Source organism: Xenopus laevis, chromosome 2S, assembly GCF_017654675.1.
Source record: "Xenopus laevis strain J_2021 chromosome 2S, Xenopus_laevis_v10.1, whole genome shotgun sequence".
NCBI classification, from domain to species: domain Eukaryota; kingdom Metazoa; phylum Chordata; class Amphibia; order Anura; family Pipidae; genus Xenopus; species Xenopus laevis.
Window position 1 is genome coordinate 102,651,826 of NC_054374.1, and position 14,718 is coordinate 102,666,543.

Consider the following 14,718-nt stretch of genomic DNA (forward strand, 5'->3'; position numbering starts at 1 on the left):
TACCATGGGATTTGTCTGCGCCAAACCACTGCTAGAATGAGCCCTTTGGCATGAAGAGCATCGATTTGTTTTAGTTCATCTCACAGTGCCATAGATTTTATTGTCTGTTTAACTAACCATCCTTTATTCACCCGATTTTCTTAGTTTCAAAAGCTGCATTCACAGTTTCCAGATAAGAGGTCCACATTCACAAGGTGGAATTAACAGGACCTGGCTAACTAGATACTTTACTAACAACTTGTGCACACATACTGGTCCCAGAGGCATGTGCACAGCAATTTATTGTTTTCCAGGAGCTTAACCTATAAACAACAAGCAACCAGTGTTCTTGCTGCTCCTGTCAATATATTATTTCGATAATTAGTCCTCATCTGGTGTCACTGAATTATCCAGAAGGGTGACAGTTGGCATCCTGGAGAGCAAGAGGGTGCACAATACTAGTACTGGACACTTCATGCTCATGGCACTGTCGTGACTGGCAAAGTATTATTAGCTCAATCCCTGTCTGTTGAGAGAAAGCAGAGATTGTCATTTAGAACTAAATGTGTGAGTAATGCTGTATAGCTTCATATATCCGTGTGTAAATGGGAAAAGTAATGATATTATAGGACACCTATTCCCTGACCATGTAAAAGAATAATTCTGCAGTCAATGTGTTATAAAAGGGGTCACCAAACCCTAGTTGACTACAACGTTACTATCATAGGAATAACTACTTGAACAAGTGTGTTTTTTTTTAAATTATTATTAATATTAAATTTAATTGTATAACGTCCTGTTTTAGGATATATTTCTTCTATGAGCTTCTGTTCATTTTGCTTATTATATATATATTTATTATATATATATATGTATGTATATATGTATATTTTTGTTTATTTAATGCTACATTACTGCTTAGCAGTTACAATTATTTTGAGAATTAAAAAAATATATATAATTTTGAGAAATCCATTTTATAGAAGTTGAGTTTTGGGGAGAATGATTGTCATAAAGATGGCTGTTTTGTGGTGTTGTTTGAAGTAATAGTTGCAGGGGAGAATGCCATTTGGAATTATGTGTATCTTTCCCAGTAGGAATAAGGAGCTTGAGATAATTTTGATACAATCTTTATGTTTCTCCCTCTGGAGAGAATATTATTAAAAGGGCAGTTTAACTTGCAGACATTCAATAAATAAATAATTATGATAATGTTTAATAGTCCTAGATCCTCTCACAACTCTCTGAGTTGATTTTGTGCTTTACTTTACTTATTACTGTTTCTTTAAGAATTCTAGTTTATTATGCTCATCTCCCTCTAGAGTTAGGTTGCTGGAAAATAAAAGGTGGATTCCCTGTCTTAAAGGAACAGTTCAGTGTTAAAATAAAAACTGAGTAAATAGACAGGCTGTGCAAAATGCAAAAATATCTAATATGCTGTAGTTAGTTGGCCAAAAATGTAATGTATAAAGGCTGGAGTGATTGGATGTTTAACAGAATAGAACCCAGCTTCCTGCTTTTCAGGTCTCTCATTCAGAGTTAGCCAGCAACTCTGTTCAGTTGCAATTGATCCATAGCATTCAGCTCAGATATAAAAGCAACAATTATGACCCGCATGCCACCTCAAGTCCTTGATTGGTTACTGCCTGGTAACCAATCAGTGGAAACCAAGAGAGCCGCAAAGCAGGAAGTAGTGTTCTGGCTATTATGTTACACATCCAGTGACTCCAGCCTTTATACATTACATATTTGGCTAACTAACATTTTTTATTTTGCACAGTCTATCTATTTACCCAGTTTTTATTTTTATACTGAACTGTTCCTTTAAAAACTTTCCCAGTATTCTTCCTAGTTTTTTTTGTGATCAATGCAGTCTAGAGGTAGGTTTCTGGAAACTGCCACAGAGCCTTTCTCAGCATCAGCTCATTTGTGATCATCTTCCCTAGAGGCAGCTTACTGGTGACTGCAGACTGGAATATCAGGCACAGACTTGTTCCCAGTCCCACAGTCCTGCATTAGGTCAGGTACCCACGGCTTACCCATAAAAAAGCAAATGTTGGTATGGGAGCAGGTCAGGTAGTGGGTCTCATTATTTAAGATTTTAAATAGATAGACATTAGTGGTCATTCCTGACCTCAGGGACTGCAAGTGCTGGATCACTTACAAGATCACCTGAAAAATCCAGCACTTAATGGTGTATGATCAGGAGGACCAATAATAGACCAAATCAACCAAAGAAAATCTTCTTAAAAGCCTTTATTGAGTTAAGAGTTCTTACCTGGGCACTAGCAACACTTTAGACCAACCCCAGTATTTTATCAAGCTTGATAAAAGACTTTTATTGGTCTGAAACATTGCTGGTGCTCAATAAAGGCTTTTAAGAAGCTTTGCTTTGGTTGGTGTGGTCTATTATTGGTCTTTTGGACAAGCAGATGGACATAGCCATGATGTGACCTGCACCCATTACTGGTATGAAAAACAGGACAAGATTGTTGTGTGAGCAGCATCAGGAGGTACAGCTAGCCCTGTCCTTATCACCTTCCTTTTAGGTGGGGTGGGATATGTGCCTTCATGTGTCGCCCCACACTTCCTTATTGAGTGGAGAATTGCAAGCAGCGTTCCAGTCACAGTGGCCTAGCTGCAAAAAAAATGGCAGATTTTGGCATCCTTACTGCTCCTGTCTATTCAAGTAGTCATTTCCTGTATTAGTGATGTCAGGCAGTTAGATTCTATGAGAGGCCACAAAGGGGCTTCTCTGAAAATTTCTGCTTTGCCATAACCCGGCAGCATAGGCAGATTCAGTAAACATACATAAAGATTTATTCTGCAATTAGATTGTATCAAATAATAATGAGGGATTTGTGGCACTATAGATTATAGATTTGCAGAGCATGGGCACAAGTGTTGGGACTTGTGTGGTTAACACGGTGGTTTCCTAGCGGCTTGCTGGTGATTTCTGGTGTTATACTGGTATGATGATCTTATGAAAGCTGCAGTTGCTATTGCCATATACATTATATATAGAATGAACCACAGTTAGATTGTAGTACTATCCACATCTTGCCTGAATTTGTAACCATGAGAACTTGCTGGGCGACAGTGACTTTTGGAATGTACTGTATGCAGTGTGAATATGCACTTTTCCTATGTCCTATGCCTACCATGGCAAAGAGAGTAGTGTGGCCAGGCCCAGATTTGTGGAAAGGCCACCAAGGCCCGGGCCTAGGGCGGCAGGATTTTAGGGGACGGCATGCGGCCCAACCACACTCATATTAGTTCAAAAACACTGGAAATGCACAGGAGATACAATAAATTTTTTTAATTTCCCATGCGCCAATCTCCATTTCTCCAGTCCCGTTCATGAATATTTGCATGAATAAAGAGGAGGGGACAGGGGTAACGCATGGCAGTGGGCCTAGGGGTGTCCGCTATGTAAATCCGGCTCTGAGTGTGGCTGGATGCATCACAGGCATTGGTTTGATTTATACGGAGGCTACAGTGCAGAACATTTACCACTGCAGCCACTGAGTCACTGCAAATTAGCAGCTTTTTGGAATGCATAGGAGCTCATCCAGAACATAGCACATCTGTGGGTATATATTGAAATGCTGAAGGGGAAAAGGGAGTGGCTACATCTGGAAACGGAAAATTGCAACTGACCAGTTGCGCTGTCAGAACTGACTGATTACAGTGTGTAGCCTCCTCTGGAGAATATCAACATGTAGTATAACAGTCAAAGTATTTTAATTCTACATATCACCTCCCCTTTCTCTCTTTTTTATATCAATGAGTGCTGCTAAGCAGTGCTAATCTTGCAGATCAAGGAGTTAGCGAAGTAGCCAGACTTTGTAATCAGGGGTGTTGATTTATTTTGGTCCATGCAAGAAAACTCTGGGTAATGACTCAAACAAAAACATATGCTATTTAATTTTTCAGAGCAAATTTCTGACAACTTTGACATTGCATTTTAGTGTTCCTATAATTCTATATCCTAAGGCTGAAATAAGATCTGAAAGCAGAGATGTAGGGAGTTAGCAGTATTTCCAGAGGAGTTAGAGTGGGTATGAGTGGATTCTGGATTTGCAGATACGTATGTATGGATTCAGACCAGTATATGCAGATATGCCAGATTATTAATTTGCAGCGTGTTTTTTTCCCTCTGATAGACCTGGGCAGGGTTTCACTTGTTACAAATGCCTACATCTTGTTCTTTACACTCCTGCAAATACAGCAGTAAGAGAAAACTAGCACCTTTAGTTTTTCTTTCTTCTCCTGAGTACTTTATTTACATATCCTTAATATTTTCCTTCGCACACTTACATGCATTATAAAATTCATTATTATACAGGCAAATATCGGCCTATAAAACTGCCAATTAGCAAACTGAGTGATTCAGCTTTTTAAAGAAAACATTAAAACTTTACTTTAAACAAAAAAGACACAGTAACAAGTAGTTGATGATGAAATAAAACACTCAAGTCCAGCAAAGTTAACCCTTTATTATAAAAAGAAAATCCGGTTTAACATCAAGTTAATATAAAGGAAATTTGTAAACCTTCTACTTGAGAAAAGATTGAATAGTAAGATTATGTAACTGACTACACATATTTAGAAATTAAGAAATGTTCTGAGACAAGGGATTTCTGCACAGCAATATTTAAGTAAACTCTATACCAAACACAGTTCTCTACCTGCACGCTTCTTTAATTTTGAAACTTACTAAGCACAGTTAATGGAAGCTAGTATGAAGGGCGGTTAGGGTAAGATCAACTAGTGAAAGCTCATTAAAGGTAAACAGATAGTAAGGAGAGGGGGCGGTGGAACAAAACTGCCACAAGCAGGAGGTAAGTACAGGGTTCTCTTATGATTTAGTAGTTTCCTTGTTTATGAATGCTGAATGATGTGCAAGCTAGGAACATGCCAGGGGATGCCCATGTTGTGCCCACCCCTTCTGTTTTTATGGCTTACACAGACAAACTTTTTCCACTGGCTACTGGGCAATCTGGGTGGGTATAACATTCCTTTGGTCCTAGACTAAGGGCCTTGATGATTGCTCTTCGACTTTTCCATTACCCAAATATTATGGGAGGCAACTGAGAGTTTTATTGCAACGACAGTTGTGAACAACACATTGCCATTTTTGGCTTAGGGAAATCTCTTTTACTTCATCTAATAAACTCCTCCTAGTCAAGACTATGCCATGACTAGATATAAGATACAAAAGGCACATTAGCAGCAGAAGGGCTGTGAGACTGACTTATCTAAGGTACAACTTCTATTTACATTCATTGTAGGCTCAGAAATACAGCATGTGCAGTATCACATAGCTCAGCTTCTATCAAGACTTTGGAACATTTACATATAAATCTGGAATGTTACAATATTTTCTTTCATAAATCAGCCAAAGTGTGATTCCGTGACTTTGTTATTCATGATTAAAATACTCTAACCAGATGCAGCAGCCTGGACTTCCAAATCTGGTTAGGTAGGAAAATAATTTCTAGGTGTCAGAGACTTTTCTAGCACCCCCACACACAGACATATAACTACCCCCATAACTCCACATTGCCTTCTTCTCTAAATTTAGTCCAGTTGCCTTATCTTCTTCCTGTGAGTGTTGAGTCACATGATTAGTTCTACATAGGAAGCAGAAGCCCCACGTGTACTGGCCAAATGCATTCAGTATTTGTTTCCCCCCTATAGATACATAATTACTTCTTTACTCTGTTACCCACCAGCCCAATCCATATGGAGGCTTAGACTCAGACAAACACATACAAGCTACAAGCATTCTAATATTTATGAACATTTATTTAGAAATTAGGGGAAGTTCATTATTTATGCAGTCATTTCACTTTCTGTCTCTGTCTGTGTGTATGACAAGGAAAATTATTTTCCCTGGCCTGCATCATAACAGGACAAAGACTGAACAGGTGACAGAGATTATTTGTGAAATCTACATATGTATCTATATTTTATTTATAAAGTGCCATTGATGATGATTTCAAATAACTGAATAATAAGAAAATATTTAGGATAGGATTTAAGATCCCTGTATAGATTACACTTTTATTGGGAATGGGCAGGGGAGAAGCTACAGGGGTTGCACATGTAACTGGTCTCTTGGACTTGAGGGGGCAGAGAATCACAAATAACTTGGTATTTTACCACTAAAGGAAAAAAAAATCACCCTCAAATGTAGGGATGGGGGTTATAGAAGGATAAAGAGGGTATGAATTAAGAAACTGGTGATGACTGGAAACATAGGTTTGTATAGTATTGAGCTCTGCATCAAGTTGAGCCACAGGGCTACTCGACGTCTGTCTATGCCACTGCAGACATATACATAAAGGAGAACCAAAGAGGGTTTTAGTGTAATTATAGCTAGGGTTGCCACCTTTTCTGGAAAAAAATACCCGCCTTCATATATATTTATCTTTTTTCTCTATTAACAACATTGGGATTAACCATCATTTTTACTGGCCAGGACGGTAAAATACCGGCCAGGTAGTAACCCTAGTTATAGCATTATTGTACTAAACAGCGAGGCCCACCTAGTATTGCATTGCCATGTTAATCAATGTTGCATCTTAAGGACAATGGCAAACAGGGTGATTTTAGGTACACTGATGCCTCAGATTTCAGACATAAGTAATAGTTCAGGAGGCAGTGCTAAAACACCAAAACTTATGGTCTGCTATGTCAATTTTCTGGCAGTGGTAATTCAACCAAGCTGTTGAATGGCACTAGTACACAATTAAGCTCAAGGACACATACTGTACTTATATATGACATTTTTTTCTCCCATTGTTCGGCATCTACCATTAGTAGGTGACCCCTTGTACCTGTAGTGTAAGGCAAAGGGTAGAACAGAGTGACTGCTTTTGTTTTGTTGTAGCTTCCTAGATTATCCCATTTTATATGTGCTTAAATGCACTTGTTCCAATTCTATATTCATCCTATAACTGTAATTTCAGTGTGCTTTTGTATGCCAACATTGATTTTGTTCCTATAATATGTACTACAAAGAGCATCCTTCCAACATAGTAAATAATACCTAAGTCATTAATTTGTTAAACAACATGTAGTCATTTATTTCAGCTATTCACTTACTGATAAACCCTTTAATAGTTATCTATAACCCTCTTGCTTAAATATAAATAAAGAGAAATGTCAGGACTACTAAATTAGGGAGAGACTGCCTTTTTCTGGCTACACAAAGTTGTACAAATTTGACAGAAGTCACCCATATTAATATTAAAAATCCATATTAAAAACTCTTGTGAGCCTAAGAAAGAAGTAGCACCCCATGGAGGTCATAAGACACCAGTAAATGTCATTGGCTGAATCTAATTCCCACATCCCATGTAATTTATCCCTTAAATTCATGAGCTAACCAACAGGATCATTTACTGGATCCCATGAGAATTTATTAATGCATGGCAAGCTTTTGACAAAAAAACAACAAATAAGATAAATATTTTTATTATCCTTTATTTACATAATATACATGTTACACAGCAGTTTCTAAAAAATATATTATTATCCTTTTATTATTTTCAGAGTTCTTACCCATTTGATTTGTGAACATTTAATCAATAAAAACTGTGATTTATTCCACTACATCTTGCTGAGTGCTGCTATGCAGTACTGTCATATGGTAACACGGCATTAGCCAGTATTGATACAGAAGTCAGTTGTTTTCCCACCATTTTTGATACACAGAGATATATAGAAGTTTAAGCACCATAAATACATTATGCAAATAAGCAAAGCATATCGATATTGGATCTTTTATCAGAATGCTCAGAACTTGCGATATTCCAAAAAATGGGAATGTCGCAATTCAGAATTTCTGGATAATGGTTTTTGGGATAAAGGATCACATACCTATACTTCCATGTACTCGCTGATTCCAGGGTTTATAAGTCATAGTTGTCGCTCTTTCTTGGGTGATAGGAATTCATCTTTCTTACAAAAAAACTCTATACTTTTGGTTGAACCCTCTACCTTAGTAACATTATTTGCAAGACTTTCCTTTCCTACAAATAGGGAAATAGGGATCCTAGAATTAATTGCCCTGAATCTTGATTTCATATGGAACTCTTCTTCTTAGTCTTACAGCTCTGTTTGGCATTTTTCCCACAAATATAGGAACAGGATTCCATTTAAATATTGATGTCCAGCACTGGGACTGTAGAGGCTGGGAAGCTAAACCTGGTCATGAACCCTAAGAATTCTGCTGCAGAGTTAAAATCCATTCCCTCTGACATATCTTTCAGTTTGAATGTGTCACGTGGTATAAATTAATATGTGATGGCAAAGAGACCTAGGTGTGAGTGACACCTTATGTAAATCTTTTTTTGTTTTATTAGCCATTTTTTTACACCACCCTTGAATTGCTAAGAATCCTTAGAATTGTTTAGTAGATGAGTTAAAGAGGCTGCATCTTCAATCACGGTCTTTCCGAGGTAGCTTGGGGCCTCTTGGATCTCTGGCAAGAGTTTCTTTTGTGGAGACATTCGATAAAACTAGGGATGATGAAGTCAAATGATTATCTGACAAAATAAAAAAAAAATCACTTGAAATAAATGTCATTAAATGAAGGTGATTTGTTAAATTTGCTTGATTTCAGTTTGCTAGCAAATGATTTCCCAAACTCTTACTGAATGAAAGCAATTTGTGAAGGCTCAGACTGCATCTGTTACGAATGCTCTTTGCTTCATAATTATAGAACACACTCCACTTTTCTGATGCAATAGAGTCAAATTGTTAATGCAAGTTACTTCAATCTAAGCAAATGAGTTTCATAGAAACAACTCAAAATGCAAAAATGGCACCAATTTAATCTAGGCATGTCTCTCTACCTATTTCTAATGCCCCCTTATAACTGCCCAGTTGTGTAGGATGTTCAGGAAGGCAAAAGAGTAAAAAAAAAAAAAGGGATTAAAGGTAATATGCAGAACTGGCATTCTGTAACATAAAGCAGTTTGAGAGCTGACAATGCATACCAAAAAAGGAGAGAATATCTTTCGCAACAAAAGTATAAACAAATTCAACTCAAAGGAAAGGGAAACAAATAAATGCCAGCAGATAAGATCAGAATAGAGGAAAACAATGTACAAATGCTGAAGTCAAATAAACAAACGTATCTATTTTATTATGCCTTGCCTGTAAATTTGAAGCCATCAGATCATTGGCCAAGAAACTAAAAATGTAGATGCCGCAACTTCTGAAGGACACTGGTTTATAATAGTCGAACAAATATGATAAAACATCTTGCTATGACTCAGTGTTAAGAGGGGCCCACAGCTTTGAATAGGGGAACACAGCCTAAAGGGAGTTGGAACTTAAATAATCAGATTAATCATAAGAGAAAATGTCATTTTCTGCAACTTTCCAATAGAAGTAAACGAAAAATGCTTAATGATTTTAAAGTTATTTAAAATGCAATTGATATTGAAAACAGTATCTGTCTGTATCAGTATCTGTTTATATTCACTGTACTGCTGGTTCTGACTCAAAATGTCAGCTTATTAAAAGACCAAGAGATGAAGTGACTTTATGCTCCATTGTTTCAAGAGTCTAATTCAGAGATTAGAAAGGGATAAAACATACTTTTAATTGCAGTTACATTCAGTGTGCAGCAATGTCATTTTTGGGTGGAGATTTTGGGTGGATATTGCAAACCTGAACTGGGTATATCTGGCAAGAGGTATATCTGGTTAACTAGGTTACTAGGCTATACAGAAGCTTGTTATATAATCAATAGCTGTGATTCTAAAGCAAACCAACCAGATGTACCAGTGCAGCACAACAGTACATTATATTTTCATTAGTTTAAGACACTTTCATTTTTATATTTTTTGCTCAGATTTTGGGTTCTTGCCAGGAATTAGGATCAAGGAACCATTCCCATAACAAATGACTTATTACTAGACAAAAATATAAAATATGTTATACAAAAAGGAGACTAGAAACATTCAGAAGGTATGCTAAATGTTTTAGGATAATAGAAGAACTAAACATGTCCAGATATTTCAAAAGACTTCCTGCTTTCTATTTGTTGTCCAGTAGTTTCCAACCAAACTGTATAGTCATAGGTCTGGGCTCAACTAAAGGTGATTTGCCAAACCATAAAATCAGGCTGATCTGTATGTGGTCCCACTGCCACACATATGGGGTCATTAATGACTAGAGCTGCTGGTCAGGGCTTACTGTGATCCACACCATAAGCTCACAGTCAAATCAAAAAATCAGTACAATTTGTTAATCTACAAATGCATTTATATTGTATTAAAGATAGCTGCCCTCAGAGTAAAACATATGATCCCATATATGACTGGTTTTAACAACTGAATGATATGACTTTGTGCAGAAACACAGAAATACAACTAGAGAGGTACATTTCCTGAAGAAAATGTGAGTGGTGCTTGCCGTGGCAAAACTCAGGCCCAAATCTGATTGGCTGTTGTTGCCCCGCCCCTTTTTTTCCTAATTGTGAACCACAGTCACTCAGTGACTAACATACCAAAGTTTGGGAATGCTGTCATTTAATGTGTAAAAATGGCAGCATTTCTATTTTTTTCTATTGAAAATCAATGAATGAAATTTGATTGGTTGTTGGTGGCTCCGCCCACTTTTTCTAAACTTGAAGTGGAAACCCCCAGCGACCACATTTGTGATATTCAAGGTCCCTGACATCAATACTGAGAGAATGGCAGCCTTCTTAATTTTTCCCATTAAAACCAATCAAAGAAATCTGATTGGTTGGTTTTGGCTCCACCCACTTTTCTTAATTTTAATCCCAGTCCCCCAGTGACCAACTGTGCCAAGTTTGAGGACCCTGCCATTAACCGTCTAAGAGCGGCAGCAGTTTAAAATTTTCCTATTTAATTGAATGGCTGAAATTTGATTGGCTGTTGTAGACTCCGCCCACTTTTTGTAAATTTTGGCTGCAGTCACCCAGTGACCCACGGTGCCAAGTTTGGGAGCTCTGGCTTTATTACTGTGAGAATTACAGCTGTTTACATTTTCTCATTGAAGTCAATAGGGAAAATCTGATTGGTTGTTTGCGGCTCCGCTCACTTTTTTGGGTCCCCAAAATAGGACAGAAAAAAACACCCCATTCCCGAATAAGCTGAACGGTTTGACACCTCATTCATGGGTCTGCGACAAACTAATTATTCGATAAATTCCCCATTATAAGTCAATGGGGCAAATTTGGGGACCTCTCCTGCCCCGGGGGTAAAACTTATACCCTCGTGTGGGGTATCATCTGACACAGGTCGCAAACCTCTTCAAATGTGGTAAATTTAACGTTTCTACAAGATTCCCTCTCTGCGCTAGAATCCGTCAAAAGTTGGCCTCAATGTTAATCTATGGGACTTTTCGGGGTGGTTAATTGCCCCCGCAAGGGGCAATTAACCACCCAACCCTTAGAAAAGTCATACCACCCCATTCCCGATTAAGCCGCACGATTTGACACCTCATTCATGGGTCTAGGACAAACGGTGCGGGACTAGTTACGTGCCAAACTTTCATACGGAAGAAGAATAAAAATAAGTTTGCAAGATAACAGTAGTGATGCTTTGCTTCGCAAGCACCACTAAATAAAAATAAGTTTGCAAGATAACAGTAGTGATGCTTTGCTTCGCAAGCACCACTAATAATGCTTTGGACAGACTGGGCCCAAGCTTACAGTGTAACAAACGGACACTGCAGTGAGCCTAAATATCTTATAGACCCATTTATGACAAGTTTAATTTGTTACCTAAAGTACAATGGGGAGAAGTTGGGGGGAAAAGCACAAAACAGACAAAGTAATTTAGAGCCTTAAAATTACCAAACCTTGGTTATTCAGTTAACCAGAAATAAAAAATACCCCAAAACAATGTCAGTCTGCATAAAACAGTTTATATGTAAAACCCTGCTTAATGTAAATAAACCACTTTCAGAAAAATATAATTTTTAGTGGTATGTGCCATTGGGTAATCCTAAATAGAAAATTGCCATTTTCAGGACTAAGGGCCGCCCCCTGGGGTCATATGATTCACGGTGCACACAAACAAATGAAGGGCACACATACATATTTTGGTCAAATGAGCCAATTAATTCCATCTTTGTTAATTCTATTTTTTAAAGATCTGTGTCTCCAAAGGAGCCCCAGTAGCTCCCCTTTTCTGCTGATTCACTGCACGTGCTCTGTGCTGCGGTCACTTACTGAGCTTAGGGACCGACTCACAATATACAGTACACATAGAATATAAATGTCACAATATAAGGCTGATTAGTAATTAATACAGATAATTACTACATGGCAGCACAGAAACCAGTGCAATTAGCATCAGAATTTAATAATCAGCCCTGTAACATCAACTTTATTACCTACCAACTAGGGTTGCCACCTTTCCCTGTGGCTCCAGCCGGACAGGGGGTGGTCCCGTGACGTCAGTGGGCGTTCCCGTGACGTCAGTGGGCGGTCCCGTGACGTCACGGGGCGGAGCTATGACGTCGCGATCGCCGATTGGCCGATCGCGGCGTCAATCAAGCTAATCCCGCCCGGTTTTCCTTATTTGGAAAACCGGGCAGGAAGCATTGAACCGGGCAGCCCTTCAAAATACCGGGCTGTCCGGTTCAAAACCGGACAGGTGGCAACCCTACTACCAACTGCATTTTCTGCTGGATAATTTGCAATGACCCCTAAGCTTAGCTTCTCAACAGCCTCTCAGAGCCCACAGAGCATGTGAGTGTTGCATACACTTTCCCCCTGTGACAAGTTTGAAGTCCTGGATCATTGCTGCTATTGACAAGCTGAAACTTTATGTTGGTGTAGTAAGTTCCGTATATAAAACATGGCCTTTTTAGCCATATTAATTTTTACGGTTTAGTTCTGGCGCCCGTGAGCTCCATTGTGCTCTCTCTGCATGTGCGGTCAGTAACCCTACAGGGGACACAAAATTTGGGGTAACGCTTAGCAGGGGGGAGGCAGGGAGGGGGGCTAGCGGAGGGGGGCCAGTGGGGACTTATCACAGTGGGGGGTTGAATTCTTCTTTAAAGAATGCAAAGCACTGCCAAAGCCCATTGTCCATTCTGCCTCTTTTTTTTCTAGTTTTGTCTTGGTTTTTCTAATGAGCTCTATAGCCCTCTGTTACATAAAATAAGATGTATTGTGTATTACTCACATAAAGTGAATCTTACAAATTATTTTCACTTTCCCTGTAGAGACACAGATTCTTCAATCAGGAGAGGATGCATCTATCAGCAAATAAATTATTTTTCGTCTGTAGTGGAATCAATGGCATAAAGGAGGTTTCTATATTATTGCAATATCATTAATAATACAAAGGAAAATTTACATTTAAGCCCTCAACCTGAGCCTGTGTCTAGGGACAAAAGAGAACGACATCAGTATAGTGCACTGCTCTTAATTGTGAGGCTGGCCCCTAGATATGCCTGGGGCAATGGCAGGGGAGGGGTCAACATTATAACTAGTTGAAGTGAGATTGGGAGAGAATATGTAGTTGCTTTACTAAATACACGTTAGACCTAGCATAAAGGTAAATTTTGCTACAAAATTGGGTTAAAAATGTTACTTGCTGTTAGATGTTATTGTAACGACTACTTAATAAATGATTACCAACAATTTTACCTATATCTGTAAACATGCAATAAATAGCAGGACCTGCACAGTAGATATGAACTGAAAAAGTTAGACAACAGATCTCACTAAATAGGCCTGAACGTACACAGTGACATCACAGAATGCCTGTGAACCACAATACAAAATATATAAATAAAAGACCATGTGTCTAAAATGTCACGTGGCATTCATGCATTTCAATGTAGAAGGATGCCAATTGAAAATTACAGCGGCATTGTTCATTTCCAAAACTAAATACAAGTCACCCCACAGTCACAATGGGAAAAATGAATTCCTATATGTATATCCTGTATATATTTCCCAAAGACTACCTACTGTGTTTATTTAATATATTCCTATATATGTCAACAATAAATACATTTCAACAACATTTTCAGTGGTATTTGCTAAGCAATTTAGAAGTAACATTTTCAAAGATGTCAACTGGCTCCACAGGGCATAGTTATCAAAGGGATATTTTGTGCTTTGCCAGGCAGCTACTTCAGGCTTCACATCAATGTGCCTTATGTGTTTTCCTAGCAAATTCATATACTGATAAACTGGGGAATAGATAAAGGGTTTTGTAGGTTGCAATGTAGAATATTCCATGAGCGAGTCACACAAAGACAGGAGAATTAAGACTGCCATTTATTCTTATGGGAAACTCTGCCATGTGACTATTTAACCATTTCATAGGGGGTGTGCTTCTGTTTGCCTGTATTTGTAATAAGTAGACTCAATAGTGGGTCTGACTGTACTGGTTCTGCTTAAATTGATGGGTTTAAGAAAGACATTGGCAGAAATGCTTATATGGCTTTGCCGTTAGGATAGTTTTTATGAACAGGAGACAATTTTACAGAAACCCATACTCCTTGTTTAGTATCAACCAACCAAGTGGACGCTATCAGTAAAACCTGAATAGAGTCAGGAGTTTTAACCAGCTAATATGTAGAATGTAGCATGGAGAAGGGGCTCAGGATCAGAAATGTTGATGGAGTTCTTTTTGTTACATTGTAGTCATCTGTTGTATAATGGTCTGAAAAACACCCAGAGACATTTTTCACTATATACTGGTGGGAGTATGTTTGTGCAATTGT